The sequence below is a fragment of the Dendrobates tinctorius genome, unplaced genomic scaffold (assembly GCF_039654945.1).
Source record: "Dendrobates tinctorius isolate UK_male_01 unplaced genomic scaffold, ASM3965494v1 ptg000044l, whole genome shotgun sequence".
Taxonomy (NCBI): Eukaryota; Metazoa; Chordata; class Amphibia; order Anura; family Dendrobatidae; genus Dendrobates; species Dendrobates tinctorius.
In genome coordinates, this window is record NW_027361712.1 from 19,600,589 (window position 1) to 19,617,817 (window position 17,229).

At 45.3% G+C, this 17,229-nt stretch overlaps 1 protein-coding gene; it reads left to right on the plus strand.

Moving 5' to 3' along the window:
* LOC141089100 (polyadenylate-binding protein 2) overlaps positions 1-17,229 on the plus strand; it is a 50,807-nt gene that overhangs the window by 4,481 nt on the left and 29,097 nt on the right.

Sequence of the window (17,229 nt, forward strand, 5' to 3'; positions counted from 1 at the left end):
GTAGGAATTAGGGGTGGGTTGGGATTAGCATTATGATTAGGGTTAGGGGTGTGTTGGGGTTAGGGTTGAGATTAGGGTTAGGGGTGTGTTGGGGTTAGGGTTCCACTGTTTAGACACATCAGGGGGTCTCCAAACGCGACATGGTGCCACCATTTATTCCAGCCAATTTTGCGTTCAAAAAGTCTAAACAGTGGTCCCTCCATTCCAAGCCCCAACATGTGCCAAAACAGTGGTTTACCCCCACATATGTGGTATCAGCGTACTTAGGAAGAATTGCACAACTTTTGGGGTCTAATTTCTCCTGTTACCCTTGGGAAAATAAAAAAGAAAAAATGATTTTTTATTTTCATGGCTCTGCGTTATAAACTTCTGTGAAGCACTTGGGGGTTCAAAATGCTCACCACACATCTAGATAAGTTCCTTGGGCGGTCTAGTTTCCAAAATGGCCTGCTGGAGGTCATTTTGCAGGGTTCTGGTAGTGCTCCTTGCACAAAGGCTGAGGCAGCGGTCCTGTTGCTGGGTTGTTGCCCTCCTACGGCCCCCTCCATGTCTCCTGGTGTAATGGCCTGTCTCCTGGTAGTACCTCCAGCCTCTGGATACTACGCTGACAGACACAGCAAACCTTGCCACAGCTCGCATTGATGTGCCATCCTGGATGAGCTGTACTACCTGAGCCACTTGTGTGGGTTGTAGAGTCCGTCTCATGCTACCACAAGTGTGAAAGCACAACCATCATTTAAAAGTGACCAAAACATCAGCCAGAAAGCAATGGTACTGAGATGTCGTCTGTGGTCCCCACCTGCAGAACCATTCCTTTATTGAGGGTGTCTTGATAATTGCCAACAATTTCCATCTGTTGTCTATTCCATTTGCACAACAGCATGTGCAATTGATTGTCAATCAGTGTTGCTTCCTAAGTGGACAGTTTGATTTCACAGAAGTTTGATTTACTTGGAGTTATATTCTGTTGTTTAAGTGTTCCCTTTATATTTTCGAGCAGTGTATATATGTCCGAACTATGAATAAAAGTGCATAAGTGCTCCAAAAGACACCATATTAGACCAAATGTATATGGGTATGAGACTTCTCTGAGGAATCCAATGGAGAGTCCTGAAAAATTTCACGAATGGAGCCCCCATAGTCCAAAAGAACTTCATCCAAGTGACTAGTCATTTATAGTGCAAAGTACTTTTATGAACAAGGTTTCTCTCATAGTTTGTCTACATTGTTTGGCCAGCTGTTCATTATTATTAGAGCTTCCTTGGAACTGTATATGAACACCTACACTTACCTTTAATTGGTTATAACTGATCCATGTACTTCTGTATTTTTATTTTGCATTGCTTTCCCAGTTTTGTTCACAGCACCATATGTTCTCATCTATGCATTTTCTTTATGCATATGATGTACATTGGTTCATATTTCCATGTGCTTGGTATGGCTTGACATCTATTCAGGATATGGGATGGCAGGCATCAAACCCCCCCACCCCTTAACACCTTCCTAACTAAATGAAACATGGCATATGGTGTGCTGATAAAAGGCCACGGTATTTATTAATGGTTAGTCAAATATTAACTATATAAAACCAATAACCAATCACAAAGATTACTCCATAGCAACTTAAAACCATCCAATCTCCACCCAGCATAGCTGGGTGAGCACCCATCTAATAAATACCACAACGACATTATTCATAAGAGAGGGCGGGCAGCTGTTTCTTCAAAAACCCAGGTGCTGCGAGACTTCTGACAGGAATGCCGGGCTTAAAAAGGCTCTTCTCTTTCTCGCCGAAATCTGTCCACCAAGCAAGCTCCTGTCGCTCATTTCTGCCTGGTACCTGGAGACTAAGGGTACGTGCACACGCTGCGGATTGGTCTGCGGATTTGGCCGCGCGGATTTTGTAAAAGCCACAGGTAAATTTGCAGGTCAAAAGACCTGCGGTTTTTCATCTCCACAATGGAGGAGACGGTAAACCGCAGCGGAATCCGCAGAAAGAATTGACGTCAATTCTTTCTGCGGTTTAGAAACCGCAGGAAAACCGCGCGGAAAAATCCGCACCGTCTGCACTGCGGTTTTTAATATCCATAGGATATTATGGTACTGTACACTGCAGCAGCAATAGAGAAAAATCATAAAACATAACCTTTAATGAATAAGATTAAAGTGCAGATAAAAACACACTGAATCAAATACCACAGACTATAACAGAGAGTGTCTGTATGAATCTCAACAACAGATCACCCCCAGTATATACATGTGGCTATTCCAAGTCCAAAAATTTGAAAAGATTGGACTAAAATATACTTGGTCTAAACCAATATGAGTAGGGATGCACAGGGATTTTGTAGGGCTATTATTGTGAGGGTTAGATGTAGACTGCCCTTGTTAGGGCGGGAGTCATGGCTGTTAGAATTGTTAGCTCCTTTAGGGCTTGAATAGGGCGAATGCCTTTTTTTCCTGACATGACTCAGATGGGACATCTGACTTTGGACATCCTCCATCTGCATGTGGTGAGATCGTTCCTTTTCTCATAATGTTCATGGATTCTTTATTTTGATGTCTTCTCTATACGCATGAATAGGCATATTCCTTGATAACCTGAACAGGGTAGAGGTTTTTCTTATATATTCCTCTGATAAGGAAACTGTTCATTGTTTGTGCTTGGTCTTTACTAATATTGGTTTAGACCAAGTATTTTTTAGTCCAATCTTTTCAAATTTTGGACTTGGAATAGCCACATGTATATACTGGGGGTAATCTGTTGTTGAGATTCATACAGACACTCTCTGTTATAGTCTGTGGTATTTGATTCAGTGTGTTTTTATCTGCACTTTAATCTTTGGTAGCTTTAATTATATTCATTAAAGGTTATGTTTTATGATTTTTCTCTATTGCTGATTTGCTACTCTATCGTGAGAATTTGTGGGTATTCAATCCACTTAGTGCTGTATTTCTACTGTACACCTGCTGCTGCGGATCCGCAGCGGCCAAATCCGCTGCGGAACCACAGCAGAATCCGCAGCGTGTGCACACACCCTGCAGTTTTTGCTGCGGTGTACAGTACCATAATATCCTATGGCTATTAAAAACCGCAGTGCAGACAGTGCGGATTTCTCCGTGCGATTTTCCTGCGGATTCCGCTGCGGTTTGCCATCTCCATTGTGGAGATGATAAACCGCAGGGCCAAACCACAGGCTAATCCGCAGGTGAAACCGCAGGTCTTTTCACCTGCAGATTTACCTGCGGATCTTACAAAAACCGTGCGGCCAAATCCTCACCCCAATCCGCAGCGTGTGCACATACCCTAAGAGACCAATCTAGAGACGGTAGATACCATTAGACATTACATAAGAAAAAGGGAGGGGGGAAAGGAATAGAAGTCCACTGCTAAAAGAAATAATGGGACATACCAAGACTCAACCCTAACTAAACTAGACTTTAGTCAACATGGGGCGTAGGTGCCGTAATCCCATGAAGCCCCCACGCTATTTGCTTTAAAGGGGGTGTGATGCAGTGACCCCTGCTACAGCTAGGGGGCGCTGTATGGGCTCCCCAGGACATGCATGCTGGCTGTTTTTTTATTGTGATGTAGAAACAGTGACTGGCAGGGTTGTAAATGGCCAGTATGTATCACAGGGGTGGGTGGCCGTGATGGAATCCTGCTGAGGGTTTTTGCTTTACATTGGGAGGCTTCCAGGTGACTTGGAGAGATGGGTGGGTCCAATCACCTACATACCCACCCAAGGGCGTGTGTATGAACACCTAAGATAAAGCTTGTGTGCCTGTGTGTGTGGCTGTGTGTAAAAGGACCTGCAGTGAGGTTATGACCATGTGATCTTTACCTCACCTGTGGGTATGGTTAGAACCATATAATATGACTGAGGTCTGGTCACATGGGGGAGAGTGTGGGGACCTGATTGGTTTGTGTGGAAGATCCTGGAAGGCCTATATGTTGGTAGGTGTGCTACCTTCCTGAAGAGCACGTGGTGAGACTTTGGACCTGGAGGCCGGTGTATTGGTTGATCCTGGGAGTAAGATCGGATCCCTGACTAGCACCCGGTGAGGCCTGTGTGTTGGATGGTCCCGGGGGGATGGACGTCCTGAATAGTGCATGGAGAGGCCATGTTTGCAGAGTCTGTCACGGCATTGCATTGGGGAAGCTAACGTTTTTTCTGTGGGTCTGGACTGTCAGGAGTGCCCTGGTCACAAGGACAGTGATCCCAGCAAGGCAGCTTCCCCGGGAGAGAGAACTGACAAGGAGTCGGCGTCTGGAGCAGGAGCTCCTGTAAGGTACCTCCATAGACTGTTGGTGTTTGTAAAGTTCTATGAACATTAATGAACTGTTCGGAGTGCGGTCGCCCACGGTCACTGGACGGAGGGGTCCGGCGTGTTTAGGGACTGCAAGTTTAAGCCATATGTTGGAGTATTATGGATGGTGTTAAGCCTGTGACGTGCAACAGGAGCCTATCGTGTGGTTTATGCTGTATAAAAATAAACCTCATAGACTGTTTACACTGTGTTCCAAATTATTATGCAAATGATATTTTTCTCTGATTTTCCTAAATAGTCAGTACAAATGACAGTCAGTCTAATAAAAGTCATCACCGGTTAGAGTATACATCAAATTTTATTGAAGAAACCTCCCAATAATAACAGTATAATCTCCAAAATGAATAAAAACTCAAATTGCACTGTTCCAAATTATTAGGCACAGTAGAATTTCTAAACATTTGATATGTTTTAAAGAACTGAAAATGCTCATTTGTGGAATTTTCAGCATTAGGAGGTCACATTCACTAAACAAAAAGGATATTTTGGAGTTAAATAGCTTAACAGGCCAAGTTACATGGTAACATAGGAACCCTTCTTTGATATCACCTTCACAATTCTTGCATCCATTGAAATTGTGAGTTTTTGGAGAGTTACTGCTTGTATTTCTTTGCATGAAGTCAGAATAGCCTCCCAGAGCTGCTGTTTTGATGTGAACTGCCTCCCACCCTCATAGATCTTTTGCTTGATGATACTCCAAAGGTTCTCTATAGGGTTGAGGTCAGGGGAAGATGGTGGCCACACCATGAGTTTATCTCCTTTTATGCCTATAGCAGTCAATGACTCAGAGGTATTCTTTGCAGCATGACATGGTGCATTGTCATGCATGAAGATGATTTTGCTCCTGAAGGCACGTTTCTGCTTTTTATACCATGGAAGACAGCTGTCAGTCAGAAACTCTATATACTTGCAGAGGTCATTTTCACACCTTCAGGAACCTTAAAGAGCCCTACCAGCTGTTTCCCCATGATTCCGGCCCAAAACATGACTCCTCCACCTCCTTGCTGACGTGGCAGCCTTGTTGGGACATAGTGGCCATCCACTACTCCATCCATCTGGACCATCCAGGGTTGCTCGACACTCATCAGTAAACAAGACTTTGAAAATTAGTCTTCATGTATGTCTGGGCCCACTGCAACCATTTCTGCTTGTGAACACTGTTTAGGGTTGGCCGAATAGTAGATTTATGCACCACAGCAAGCCTTTGAAGGATCCTACACCTTGAGGTTCGAGGGACTCCAGAGGCACCAGCAGCTTTAAATATCTGTTTGCTGGTTTGTAATGGCTTTTTAGCAGCCACTCTCTTAATCCAATGAACTTGCCTGGCAGAAACCTTCCTCATTCTTCCTTTATCAGCACAAACATGTCTGTGCTCAGAATCAACCACAAATCTCTTAACAGTACAATGATCACGTTTACATTTTTGGGAAATATCTAATGTTTTCATCTCTTGACCAAGGCATTGCACTATTTGATGCTTTTCAGCAGCAGAGAGATCCTTTTTATTTCCTAAATTCCTTGAAACCTGTGCCCTGCTTAATAATGTGGAACATCATTCTTAAGTAGTTTTCCTTTAATTGAGCTCACCTGGTAAACTAATTATCACAGGCATTTGAGATTGATTTCAGTGATCCAAAGAGCCCTGATACACAATACCATCTATGAGTTTATTTGAAAAATAAAAAATAACATCTTTATGACACTTAAATCCAATTTGCATAATAATTTGGAACACAGTGTATGTGAGAAAACGTGCCTGTCTACGTTAATCCCGTGCCAAGCGAGTGTCCCCCAACACAAACAGTAAGGGTCTTTATATAAGGTGGAGAATGGAGGGTCACAAAGGTTTTTTTTTTTTTCTCAATTCAGCTTGCTGTGACTCAGCGGGGTCACGAAGGTGACAAGCGTCTGGCTGTAACTCGGGGTTACGAAGGTTTGCTTTGGATCGGCGGGTCCACGAAAACGGCGCAGCAAAAGCGTGCAGGGCCTTGTGGTAGCAGGAGCTGCAGTTAAAGTTGCAGTAAGAGGTTCTGCAGGAGCTGCAATTCTGGCACTTAGCCCCTCTTCCCACTGCAGTGTAGCGGTGGCATATGGGGTAATAAGGGGTTAATGTCACTTTGCTATTGGAAGGTGACACTAAGCCCAGTTAATAATGGAGATGTCAATAAGACGCCTATCCATTATTAATCTTATATTAATAGAGGGTTAAAAAAACGCATAAGAATAGAGTATTTTAATTAAATAAAACATGACATATTTTCAAAATTATTATTACACGCCCAGATCCTAGCGAAGCCATCGATCACCTGCAAAAAAAATAAAAAAACAAACCAATTATATACTCCCTGTCCGACGTAATCCCATTAATAACGATTGTCCCACGACGATCTCCCCTATAGAGCTGTCACATCAGCAGATGTGACCTCTATAGGCCTCCGATGACACACTGATTCGAGATAACCCTCCAGCAGTGTGTCATTGGAGATAAGCCTCTTGCTTTACTGCACTACAGCGTGAGAAAATTCTCACGCTGTAGTGCCGCAAAGTGACAGGTGAACTCAGGTGACCTGTCGGGGGCGGAGTGAAACAATGCAGAGGATTATCGCCGTCATTGTATCACTGGAGCCCCTGGAGAGCGGTCACATCTGCTGATGTGAACGCTCTCCACGGGAGATCGTCGAGGGACAATTGTATTAATTGGATTACGTCGGATAGGGAGTATAGTGTTTATTATTTTAATTTTTTTTCTAGTGATCGATAGCTTTGGGGATTAGCAGTATATCGTGAGTGTGAACTATATATGTTTTTTTTTTTTTTTTTTACATTCAACACATTAGCCAGATGATGGGTCTACTACTGTCCCATCATTGGCTAATGTGTCAATCACTGTCAGTGGAGCAGGCATAGCCTGCATACACAAACAAACACACACACACAGCCCTGCAGAGCCCCACAGACCCGCGCATGACCCCTGCATACCCCCCGCACAGACCCCTGCATACCCCCCGCACAGACCCCTGCATACCCCCGCACAGACCCCTGCATACCCCCACACAGACCCTTGCATACACCCGCACAGACCCACATACGCACACACACATAGCCTGCACACACCATACAGGCACACAGTGTCGGCGCATGCGCAATTAAAAAAAAAATGGAATCCGTTGCCGGATTCCGTCATTTGTCGGACGGCGATGGAACCGTCGCCCATAGGCTTCTATTGTAGAAAAAAATCGGACAGCGACGAATCCGTCGCTGTCCGATTTTTCAACGTAGACAAAAAACTTTCCTATGTCCGTTGTATCCAGCCGACGGACAAAGAATTTTCCCACAGATCTGTTGAACGACGGATGAAACGTGCGGCCATCCGTTGCTAATACAAGTCTATGAGAAAAAAAGTGATCCAGCGGCATCAGTCGCCGGATCCGTTTTATTTAAAAAAACGACGGATTGTGACTGATGGCAAAAAACGATATGTGAAAGGGGGCTTAGACTGTCAAAATAGACCTAATTTTCCATATCTCCTTCGAAAACTGAGGTACGATTGAGAAATCCCTGAAAATAGATATAATTGTACCTTCTAAGTTACCTTCCAGGCCAGTGGAGTGAGGGAGCTAGAGGGCATCATATTATGTAGATCTGTAGGGACTTTGTATCAGTTGGAGGGTATATTATACTACATGAAAGTCACTGAGGGACAATGAGCCAAGGCAGAACTTGGGTATCTGAGAAAAAAACTGATGAAGAAATGGGGTGTGAAGGGGTCTGTTTGGACTCCAATACATAAAATGTCACCAAGTGTGTATTTCTCACCAGACAAGACACAAACCATAAGGTCACTGTTGACTTTTGATGTGAGTCAAGGGTGTAGGAAAAGGAGGACAGCTAGGAAGGAAAGTTCCTGGAATCTAAGGGTCCCTTCACACCAAACGATGCACCAGCGATCCCGACAATGATATGACCTGCATCGCTACATGATCACTGGTGAGCTGCCAAACAGGCAGACACACCAGTGATCAGGACCAGCGAGGACGCTGGTATCCAAGGTAAATATTGGGTAACTAAGCGCGTGCGTCGCTTAGTTACCCACTGTGTACCTTGGATACCAGCATGCTCGCGCTGAGAGCTGGTATGCAAGGTAAATATCGGGTAACTAAGCGCGAGCGGCACTTAGTTACCTGCTGTTTACCTTGGATACCAGCTCGCAGCGCGAGCACGCTGGTATCCAAGGTACACAGCGGGTAACTAAGCGCCGTGTGCACTTAGTTACCCGATATTTACCTTGGATACCAGCTCCCAGCGTCTGCTTACAGCGCTGGGAGCTCACTGATCGTTGGTCTCCCGCTGCCACATGCAGCGATGTGTGCTGGCCAGAGGGAGACCAACGATCAAAAAATGGCCCAGGACATTCCTGCACGATCAGCGATACCCGGCGGGCGGTCGCTGATACGTGTCACACACAGCGAGATCGCTGGCGAGATCCCTAATGCGTCACAAAATCAGCGATCTTGCTATGTGTGATGGGCCCCTAAGGGCATAGAGCCCAAGATGGCTGCTAATAGTGAGTTATCTATTGATAAGGTAGCATTTACTTTCTTTTTTTTTCAGATGAGAGCCAACTTTGATAAAGGAGCCTGCAATTAGACATCTGTGAGTCTGCCAGACTATAGCAGAGAGTCAAGTCATTTGCAAAATTCAGAGTAAAAAAAATTCAGCTAGATCCTAATTAATTTCCTTTGTCACAAGGGGTCAAGATTCGAATCCATGTCAATGGCTGAGAGGAAAAACATGAAAGGAAAACAATGGTGGGTCTGAGATGAATGAATCCATAGAAGGTAGTGTTATGTGGTACCAGGAAAAAAAAAAAGGTGGTGAAGCCAAAAGTAAACATTGTGTGGCTGGGGAGTAGCGGAAACAACAGCCTAAAGAAGAAAAGCGGGAGGAGAAACTTGAACATCTAGTGTTATGTTAAGGCCTCCTTCCCCCAAGACCACCACCCTTTCAAAAAATTATCCATGCCTCTAAACAAAGGCTCCAAAAAACCTTCAGTAGTATTGGGAAGGTAGACTGTGCGAAAATTATAGATGGAATTAACCAGTTTTATTTTTACAAGAACGAGCAGCAAAATGTTGCAGGCACGAAACCTGACTAGTTACTGCCTGATCTTGTGTCTCTGACTAGATAAGCGCTGTATGTAGTGCAGATGTCACACTTATTGGTGTGTGTGTATATAAGTATACACTAGAGTTAAGCAAACATTTGCAGTACCCTGTAGTCCAGAATCACTTCTGAAGATGTCCTCACAGGCACCTCTGGCGTTTGCTAGTCCCCGGCCATGTACGTGAAAACGTTGCTTGGGTTCTAGTATAGTAACTAGACCTCATGCAACGTCATCACATTGTGTGCCTAATAAAAGTCAGCTGTGCCCAGGAGACCGGCCACAAATGTGAAGATTGCCTAGGTCCAGCTGCCACGGAGGACCACACTGGACGCCAGACCAGATTAGCGCACGTTTTTACTCAGGTCTATTATACACCAATGACCACCACATATACTATATATCACTGTACCGCCTACGCCACAATGTTTCTGATAGAACAGGAGCTGAGGAATCTCTTTATTCATAATGGGCCTAATCATTTTTAAATATAACTGGCCAGTCAGGTAGGGGATGGGTCCTATCGACAGAAAACTACACACTCAAATAAGACTCAATTTTTGTTTTGAAACTGCAAGGATTGGTGAGAATTGTGATCCTGGCAGTGTAAGCCCTCGGACACTGCATTACAGAGGTCGCCACTTTCACTTATTAGTGCAGTTTCCTCACACACTGACTAGACCTTCTGTCCATAAAATGGCCACTGATGGATGAGCATGTGACCAGACCAGTCCATCAGCCTCCTCCAGGAGTAAAACGCGTCACAGGAGAAAGCTGCTCTCCTATTGGAGGAGGCTGATGGACCGGTCTGGTCACATGCTCCTCAACCCGCAGGTGCTACAGGTTGGCCACCTTCTCTTGTTAGTGCAGCTTTCCTCCCAGAAGTGCTGGACAGTGTGTGAGGGAAAACTGCACTAACAAGAGAAGGTGGCCGACCTCTTTAAGTAGCACCTGTGGCATCTAAATGGGTAGAATGAGGAAAGGGGTCCCTCTGTCAGCCCGTTTATCCTGCACTGCAGTTGGATTGCAGATATGTCATGGCTATCAGGGGCCCAATAAAGGCCTCCATGGCTGCCATCTTAGTAGTCCTATAAGGGTATGTGCACAAGATCAGGAATGGCTCAGGATTTGATGCAGGTGAAATCTGCATCTGAGGTCACTGGCAGGTCACCTGCGTTTTTGATGTGATTTTTCCACACGCATTTTTGATGCGTTTTTTGTCCCTTGAATTAAAGCTAATTGAGGCTGTGTGCCCACGTTGCATTTTTTTAAGCGTTTCCGCAGCGTTTGTGCCGGCTCAGACGCTGCAGAAACGCTTAAAAGATGCTTCAAATTAATTTGCATGCTTTTTTGGCTTTTTGTTGCCAATGCATGCGTTTTTAACCGCTCGGGAATTGCTTAGCGGCTAAAAACGCAGCATGCTCATTAATTTCCGCATTGCTGAGCGTTTTTAGCCTTCCCCAATGTTCCCAGAAAACGCGTGTCAAAAAACGTGCGGCTTTTTTGCACAAAACACGCAAGAATCGCGGGGAAAAAAGAAGCGCCTTTTCTGGGAAAGGGATCAGTTTCCTGAGTGTTTAAAAATGCTAGCGTGGGCACATAGCCTGAAAGTTGGCTTCTGGGAAGGAAATAAAAGTGATTTTCTGTTTAAAGATATATTGGGGTATGTGCACACGGTCAGTAAACGCTGAGGGTTGGATGCTGCGTTCATCCGCAGTGTCAAACCCGCAATGGCCAGATGTTACAGCATAGTGGAAGGCATTTCAAGAAATCCCATGCCCACTATGTGTGCACCAATGTCCGCGGCTCACCCGCAGAGACGGACATGCAGACCGCAGCATGTCAATTTATGTAGCGTTATGTTACGTAGTGTTATGTAATGTTATGTTACGTAAATTACTCATACACTTTCATTAGATGTGGTAAAACCACATTATCTTTCTAGTAACATGCGTATTAAGTGCGGGAACGCAGCTTACTACGCATGTGTACTAATTTAAATAATGGTGAATCTTGTGACACAGCTGGAAGTACACGACCCAGGAAGTGGAGGAAAGCACAGAGAGCTCCCCTCCTTTTTAATAAATAATAATTTAAAAAAAATGGCATGGGGTACCCCTATATTTGTTAACAAACCAGAGTAAAGCAGACTACTGGGACTTGTATTTCAGGCTGGTAAGGATCCAATATCCATGAACCTTACCATCCTGATAATACCAGGCCGCAGCAGTCTGCGTACCTTGGATGGTTAGCAAAAATAGTGGCATCACCTCAAAAAAAATAGCGTGGGGTCCCCCTATTTTTGTTAACCAGCCAAGGAAAAAGCAGACTGCTGTGGCCTGGTATTCTCAGGCTGGCGAGGACAATGGATTTTGGCCCTCACCAGCTGAAAAACAGCAGCCCGCATCCGCCCCACAATTGGCGCATTCAAAGATACTTGCGGTGGCAAGTGGGTTTCATATTTGTGGGGTTGATGTCACCTTTGTTTTGTCAGGTGACATCAAGACCAAGGATTAGCAATGGAGAAGTGTCAAAGTGTCTATAAGATACCTATCCTTTACTAATCCTATGGTTATATGGTAAATAATAAGATTGCTGTAAATAAATTACTGTAAATGAATAAAGACCACTGTATTAATAATCCGAGTTTTTAGTGATTCGCAGCGCGGATTATCTGACCACATTTTTCCTATCCTGAATCTTATATACACAGCCAGAATAAAGCCCGTTAATTGAAATAATGACACAGACTTCTTTAATAATCTTAATTAAACCATACGTACTGCATCCCCTAATTCCACCGAAGACGAACGTCTCCTGGAAGAGAATTAAAATAAAAAGCAACAATATCCTTACCTGTCTGCAAAGGAGATATACATACTGTCCCACGACAAGTCCAGCCCTGCTACATCTGTATGCCTTTTGCTGAACAGTGGCATTATGCCACTACTCAGCCTGACAGCCAGACACAGCGGAACTTGAAGATGATGACCGCAGTCAGCTCAGCTCATCACGAGAACTGCAGTGAACACAAAAACTTCCAGCTGTGGCAGAAGATAAGACATTATTTAAATTAGTACACATGCGTAGTAAGCTGCGTTCCTGTACTTAATACGCATGTGACTATAAAGATAATGTGGTTTTACCACATCTAATTAAATCCTATGGGTAATTTACGCTGCGGACACTGAACGTATCCACAATATAGACATGCTGCGGTCTGGAAAGATGCGCCGCATGTCCGTTTACGCAGGGAAGCCAGAGGTGTCTCTGAATGGATAGTGCAGATGGGATTTCATGAAATCCCATCCACTATGCTGTAACATCTGGCTGCTGTGGGTTTGATGCTGCAGATGAACGCAGTGTCCATCCTGCAGCGTTTATTGACCGTGGGAACATACCCTAAGACACTGCCAGAGGAAGAGATAGGCCGTGTTCACACGTTCAGTATTTGGTCAGTATTTTACCTCAGTATAAGCCGAAACCAGGAGTGGAACAATCAGAGGAAAAGTATAATAGAAACACGTCACCACTTCTGGATTTATCACGCACTGTTAGAAATAATTAGGTGGACATTATTCTCGTTCTCCAGTGACGCCTCTCTGCCGCTAGTCCTGGTCTACTACAGTACATGTAAACCATACGCTGAATAAAGTAATGAGGGAAAAAAAAATTAATTGCCAGAATTGCTGGTTTTCGGTCATCAATCTAACCTCTCCAAAAAGTTTAAAAATCATAAAATAATTAAGTTGTGTACCAAATTTGCAGTATTAGGCCAGATTTGCAGCATTGTAAAACACAAACCGTGCTTGTGTCACAGTGCCATGACCTGAGCCAACTGCTTCATATATGCCTATGAGGTTGTTACCTCTGAAGACCTGGCCTGGTGTTTTACCGTGAACACAGTCCCTGTATCACAGACATGGCAAATAGTCCTCATTCTGTAAAAACAACACAAGCCCCCCCCCAGCCATATCGGATGAAAAAGAAAAAGCTTAGGATATTATGATGCCGATACAGTTGAAAGTAATGATGAAAGAGGGAGGGTAAACTGACACCTCCTCCTCGGCATCTCACGTCTCACAGCAGCGGTGAGACGTGCGGCTCTTTAAAGCGCTCACTGCAGAGACCGGAGCAGTGGAGGAACAAGGAGAGGTGAGTATTGTATTTTTTTATTTTTAAATTGTGGTGACCATAATACTGAATGGAGGACTATGGGAAGTGCATTATAAAGTAAGGACGACTATTGGGAGTGTATACTATATGGAGGACGATGGGGTGAATTACACTATATGGAGATCTATGGGGGATGCATTATACTATATAGTGCCTACTGAATGTTTGCTAAATTCATTTGTTGCATTGAACTCAATACTTACTGCTGTATAGCCATCTTGGGGCCAGTAGAGATGTTATCAGGTGTAAGGTGTTACTAGCATATGGATGTAGCCAGGCCCTGTGCCTTTGATTGTCTAACATCCCCTGGTGTGCTAGGCAATTGGTAATTTATCCCAAATCAGTTCCCACAATCCCTCTCACCTGATCCTCTACTCAGTCCTATATATTCAGATGCCTTCTAGGGGGGGCACGTGTGTCTCCCTGCAGCATAAGTATCACTGCAGCAAAAGTATCGCGAAAATGCAGTTATTACTACGGCAGTTAGTCTCGGCAGGAGTCAGGACCCCACACTATCTACCTGTCTCTTTTGGGTATGTCTGCTGAGTAAGCCATTCTTATTACTTGGACCTAGCTTTTCTTAACCTATCTTATTTCTTCACCATGTTTACATATGCCCTCACAGTGTTTGCTCCTTTAGTCCTCACTCTCCTTTGCTATCCCCAAACCCCAGTAGCCTCTAACCAAATAATGATCTCCCCTTCCCTCTTTCCTCCCCACCTGACCTCTGCTGAACTGCTCCTCAACCTCAAATCTGTCCGAATGAAACATAAAACAAGCTGCCCACTCTCCTACCATCTGCTCTCCCTTTCTCTGCTTCTCCTCACTGCTGGCGACATATCTCCCAATCCCGGACCCCCACAGCTCTCACCCCCCACTACTTCCCCTTCCTACCGCTCCCTATCTAATAAGAACTACCACAATCATTCCAACTTAAAACCTGTGCCATTGACACCCAACCCCCTGCTCCCTCTCTCGGGTGCACTTTGGAATGCCCGCTCCATATGCAATAAGCTCCTTGTGATTCATGACCTCTTTCTCTCTCACAATCTTGCCTTCCTCGACCTCACAGAAACATGGCTGACACCGCCTCCCCTGCTGCGCTGTGTTACGGCGGCCTCCACTTTACCCACACTCCTCGCCCTGGCAACAGACACGGTGGAGGAGTGGGTCTTCTCCTTTCTTCCAACTGCACCTTCAACCCAATCCCACCTCTTCCCTCCCTAATCCTCCCCTCTTTTGAAGTCCACTCTTTCCGCATCTACTCTCCCTCCAACCTCCAAGTGGCCATCATATACCGACCTCCAGGCCCAACCACTGCCTTCATTGACCAATTCTCTACATGGCTTCTTCATTTTCTTTCAACTGACACCCCCACTATCATTATGGGTGACTTCAACATCCCCACTGATACCCTTCAGTCAGCAGCCTCCAAACTCCTGTCCCTTACTTCATCCTTTGGACTTACTCAGTGGTCCTCCTCAGCCACCCACACAGATGGACACACATTAGACCTGGTCTTCACCCGTCTCTGCTCTCTTTCTAACTTCACCAACTCCCCTCTCCCTCTATCTGACCATCATCTACTCACTTTCTCATCCCTGTCCTCCTCACCTGGCACCCATGTCCAACAACACGCACACCCCCGCAGAAACCTTGCACACCTAGACACCCACGCGCTCTCGGACTCTATTCTACCACTGGCATCCATATCCTCACTCCATGACACAGACAGTGCCACTGCTTTCTACAATGCCACTCTCTCATCAGCTAATGACACGGTTGCCCCTCTCGTTCATGGCAGAATGCGACGTATCAACAGACAACCCTGGCACAATAACATCACTAAAAAGCTCCGGCAAATGTCCAGGACTGCAGAGCGGCGCTGGAAGAAAACAAATTCGCAAGATGACTTCACCACATTCAAACAGGCAACACTCGACTTCAAATCTGCCCTCATCTCTGCTAAACAGGCCTACTTTACAACCCTCGTATCTTCCCTATCTTACAACCCAAAACAGTTATTCAAAACTTTTAACTCCCTCCTCCGCCCACCACTGTCTCCTCCAACCTCCCTCATCTCTGCCGAGGACTTTGCCACACACTTCAAAAACAAGATTGACCAAACAAGGCAAGTCTTCATCAATCAACCACCACAACCCCTTTGTATACCAGACCAATGCCCAAACCCCATAACCTCACTCTCCAACAACACTGAAGGGGAGCTTAATCGCCTCTTTTCCAAATCGCATCTCACAACCTGTGCACTTGATCCCATCCCACCTCCTCCCCAACCTCACCACCACACTTATCCCATCCCTAACCCACCTCTTCAACCTATCACTAACGTCCGGTACCTTCCCTTCTGCTTTCAAGCATGCCACAATCACGCCTATCCTTAAAAAGCCAACCTTCGACCCAACCGCTATGTCCAGCTATCGCCCAATATCATTGCTTCCATTCGCTTCCAATCTCCTGGAACAGCATGTCCACGCTGAACTTTCCTCCCACCTATCTTCTAACTTGCTCTTTGACAATCTACAATCTGGTTTCCGCCCCCATCACTCCACTGAGACAGCCCTGACCAAAATTACTAACAACCTACTTACAGCCAAATCAAATGGACAATACTCTATACTCTTGCTTCTAGACCTGTCCTCTGCATTTGACACAGTTGACCACTGCCTCCTACTACAGATCCTCTCCTCCTTCGGCATCAAAGGCCTTGCCCTATCCTGGATCTACTCATACCTTTCCAACCACACATTCAGCATCTCCCACTCTCACACCACCTCCTCATCATCCCACCCTCTCTCTGTTGGAGTCCCCCTACTCTTCTCAATCTATACACTTGGTCTGAGGCAACTCATAAAGTCCCAAGGATTCCACTACCACCTTTATGCTGATGACACTCAGATCTACCTCTCTGGCCCAGACGTCACCTCTCTGCTGTCCAGAATCCCAGAGTGTCAGCCATATCCTCCTTCTTCTTCTCTCGCTTCCTCAAACTCAATGTAGACAAATCTGAACTCATCATCTTTCCTCCATCTCACAGATCTTCTTTACCTGACCTAGCTATAACAATTAATGGCATCACACTTTCCCCAGTATCAGAAGTCCGCTGCCTCGGAGTAACCTTTGACTCTGCCCTGTCCTTCAAACCGCACATCCAAGCTCTTTCTACCTCCTGTCGCCTCCAGCTCAAAAATATTTCCAGAATCCGTCCTTTCCTCAACCCTCAATCTACTAAAATGCTTCTGCATGCCCTCATCATCTCCCGCCTCGACTACTGAAACATCCTTTTTTGTGGTCTGCCTGCTAACACCCTCGCACCTCTCCAGTCCATCCTTAACTCTGCCGCCCGACTAATTCATCTCTCTCCTCGCTACTCCTCCGCTTCTCCCCTCTGCAAATCTCTTCACTGGCTCCCATTCCCTCAGCGTATCCAGTTCAAATTACTAATACTGACCTACAAGGCCATCTATAACCTGTCTCCCCCATATGTCTCTGAACTAATCTCCCGATACCTTCCCTCACGTAATCTCCGGTCCTCCCAAGAC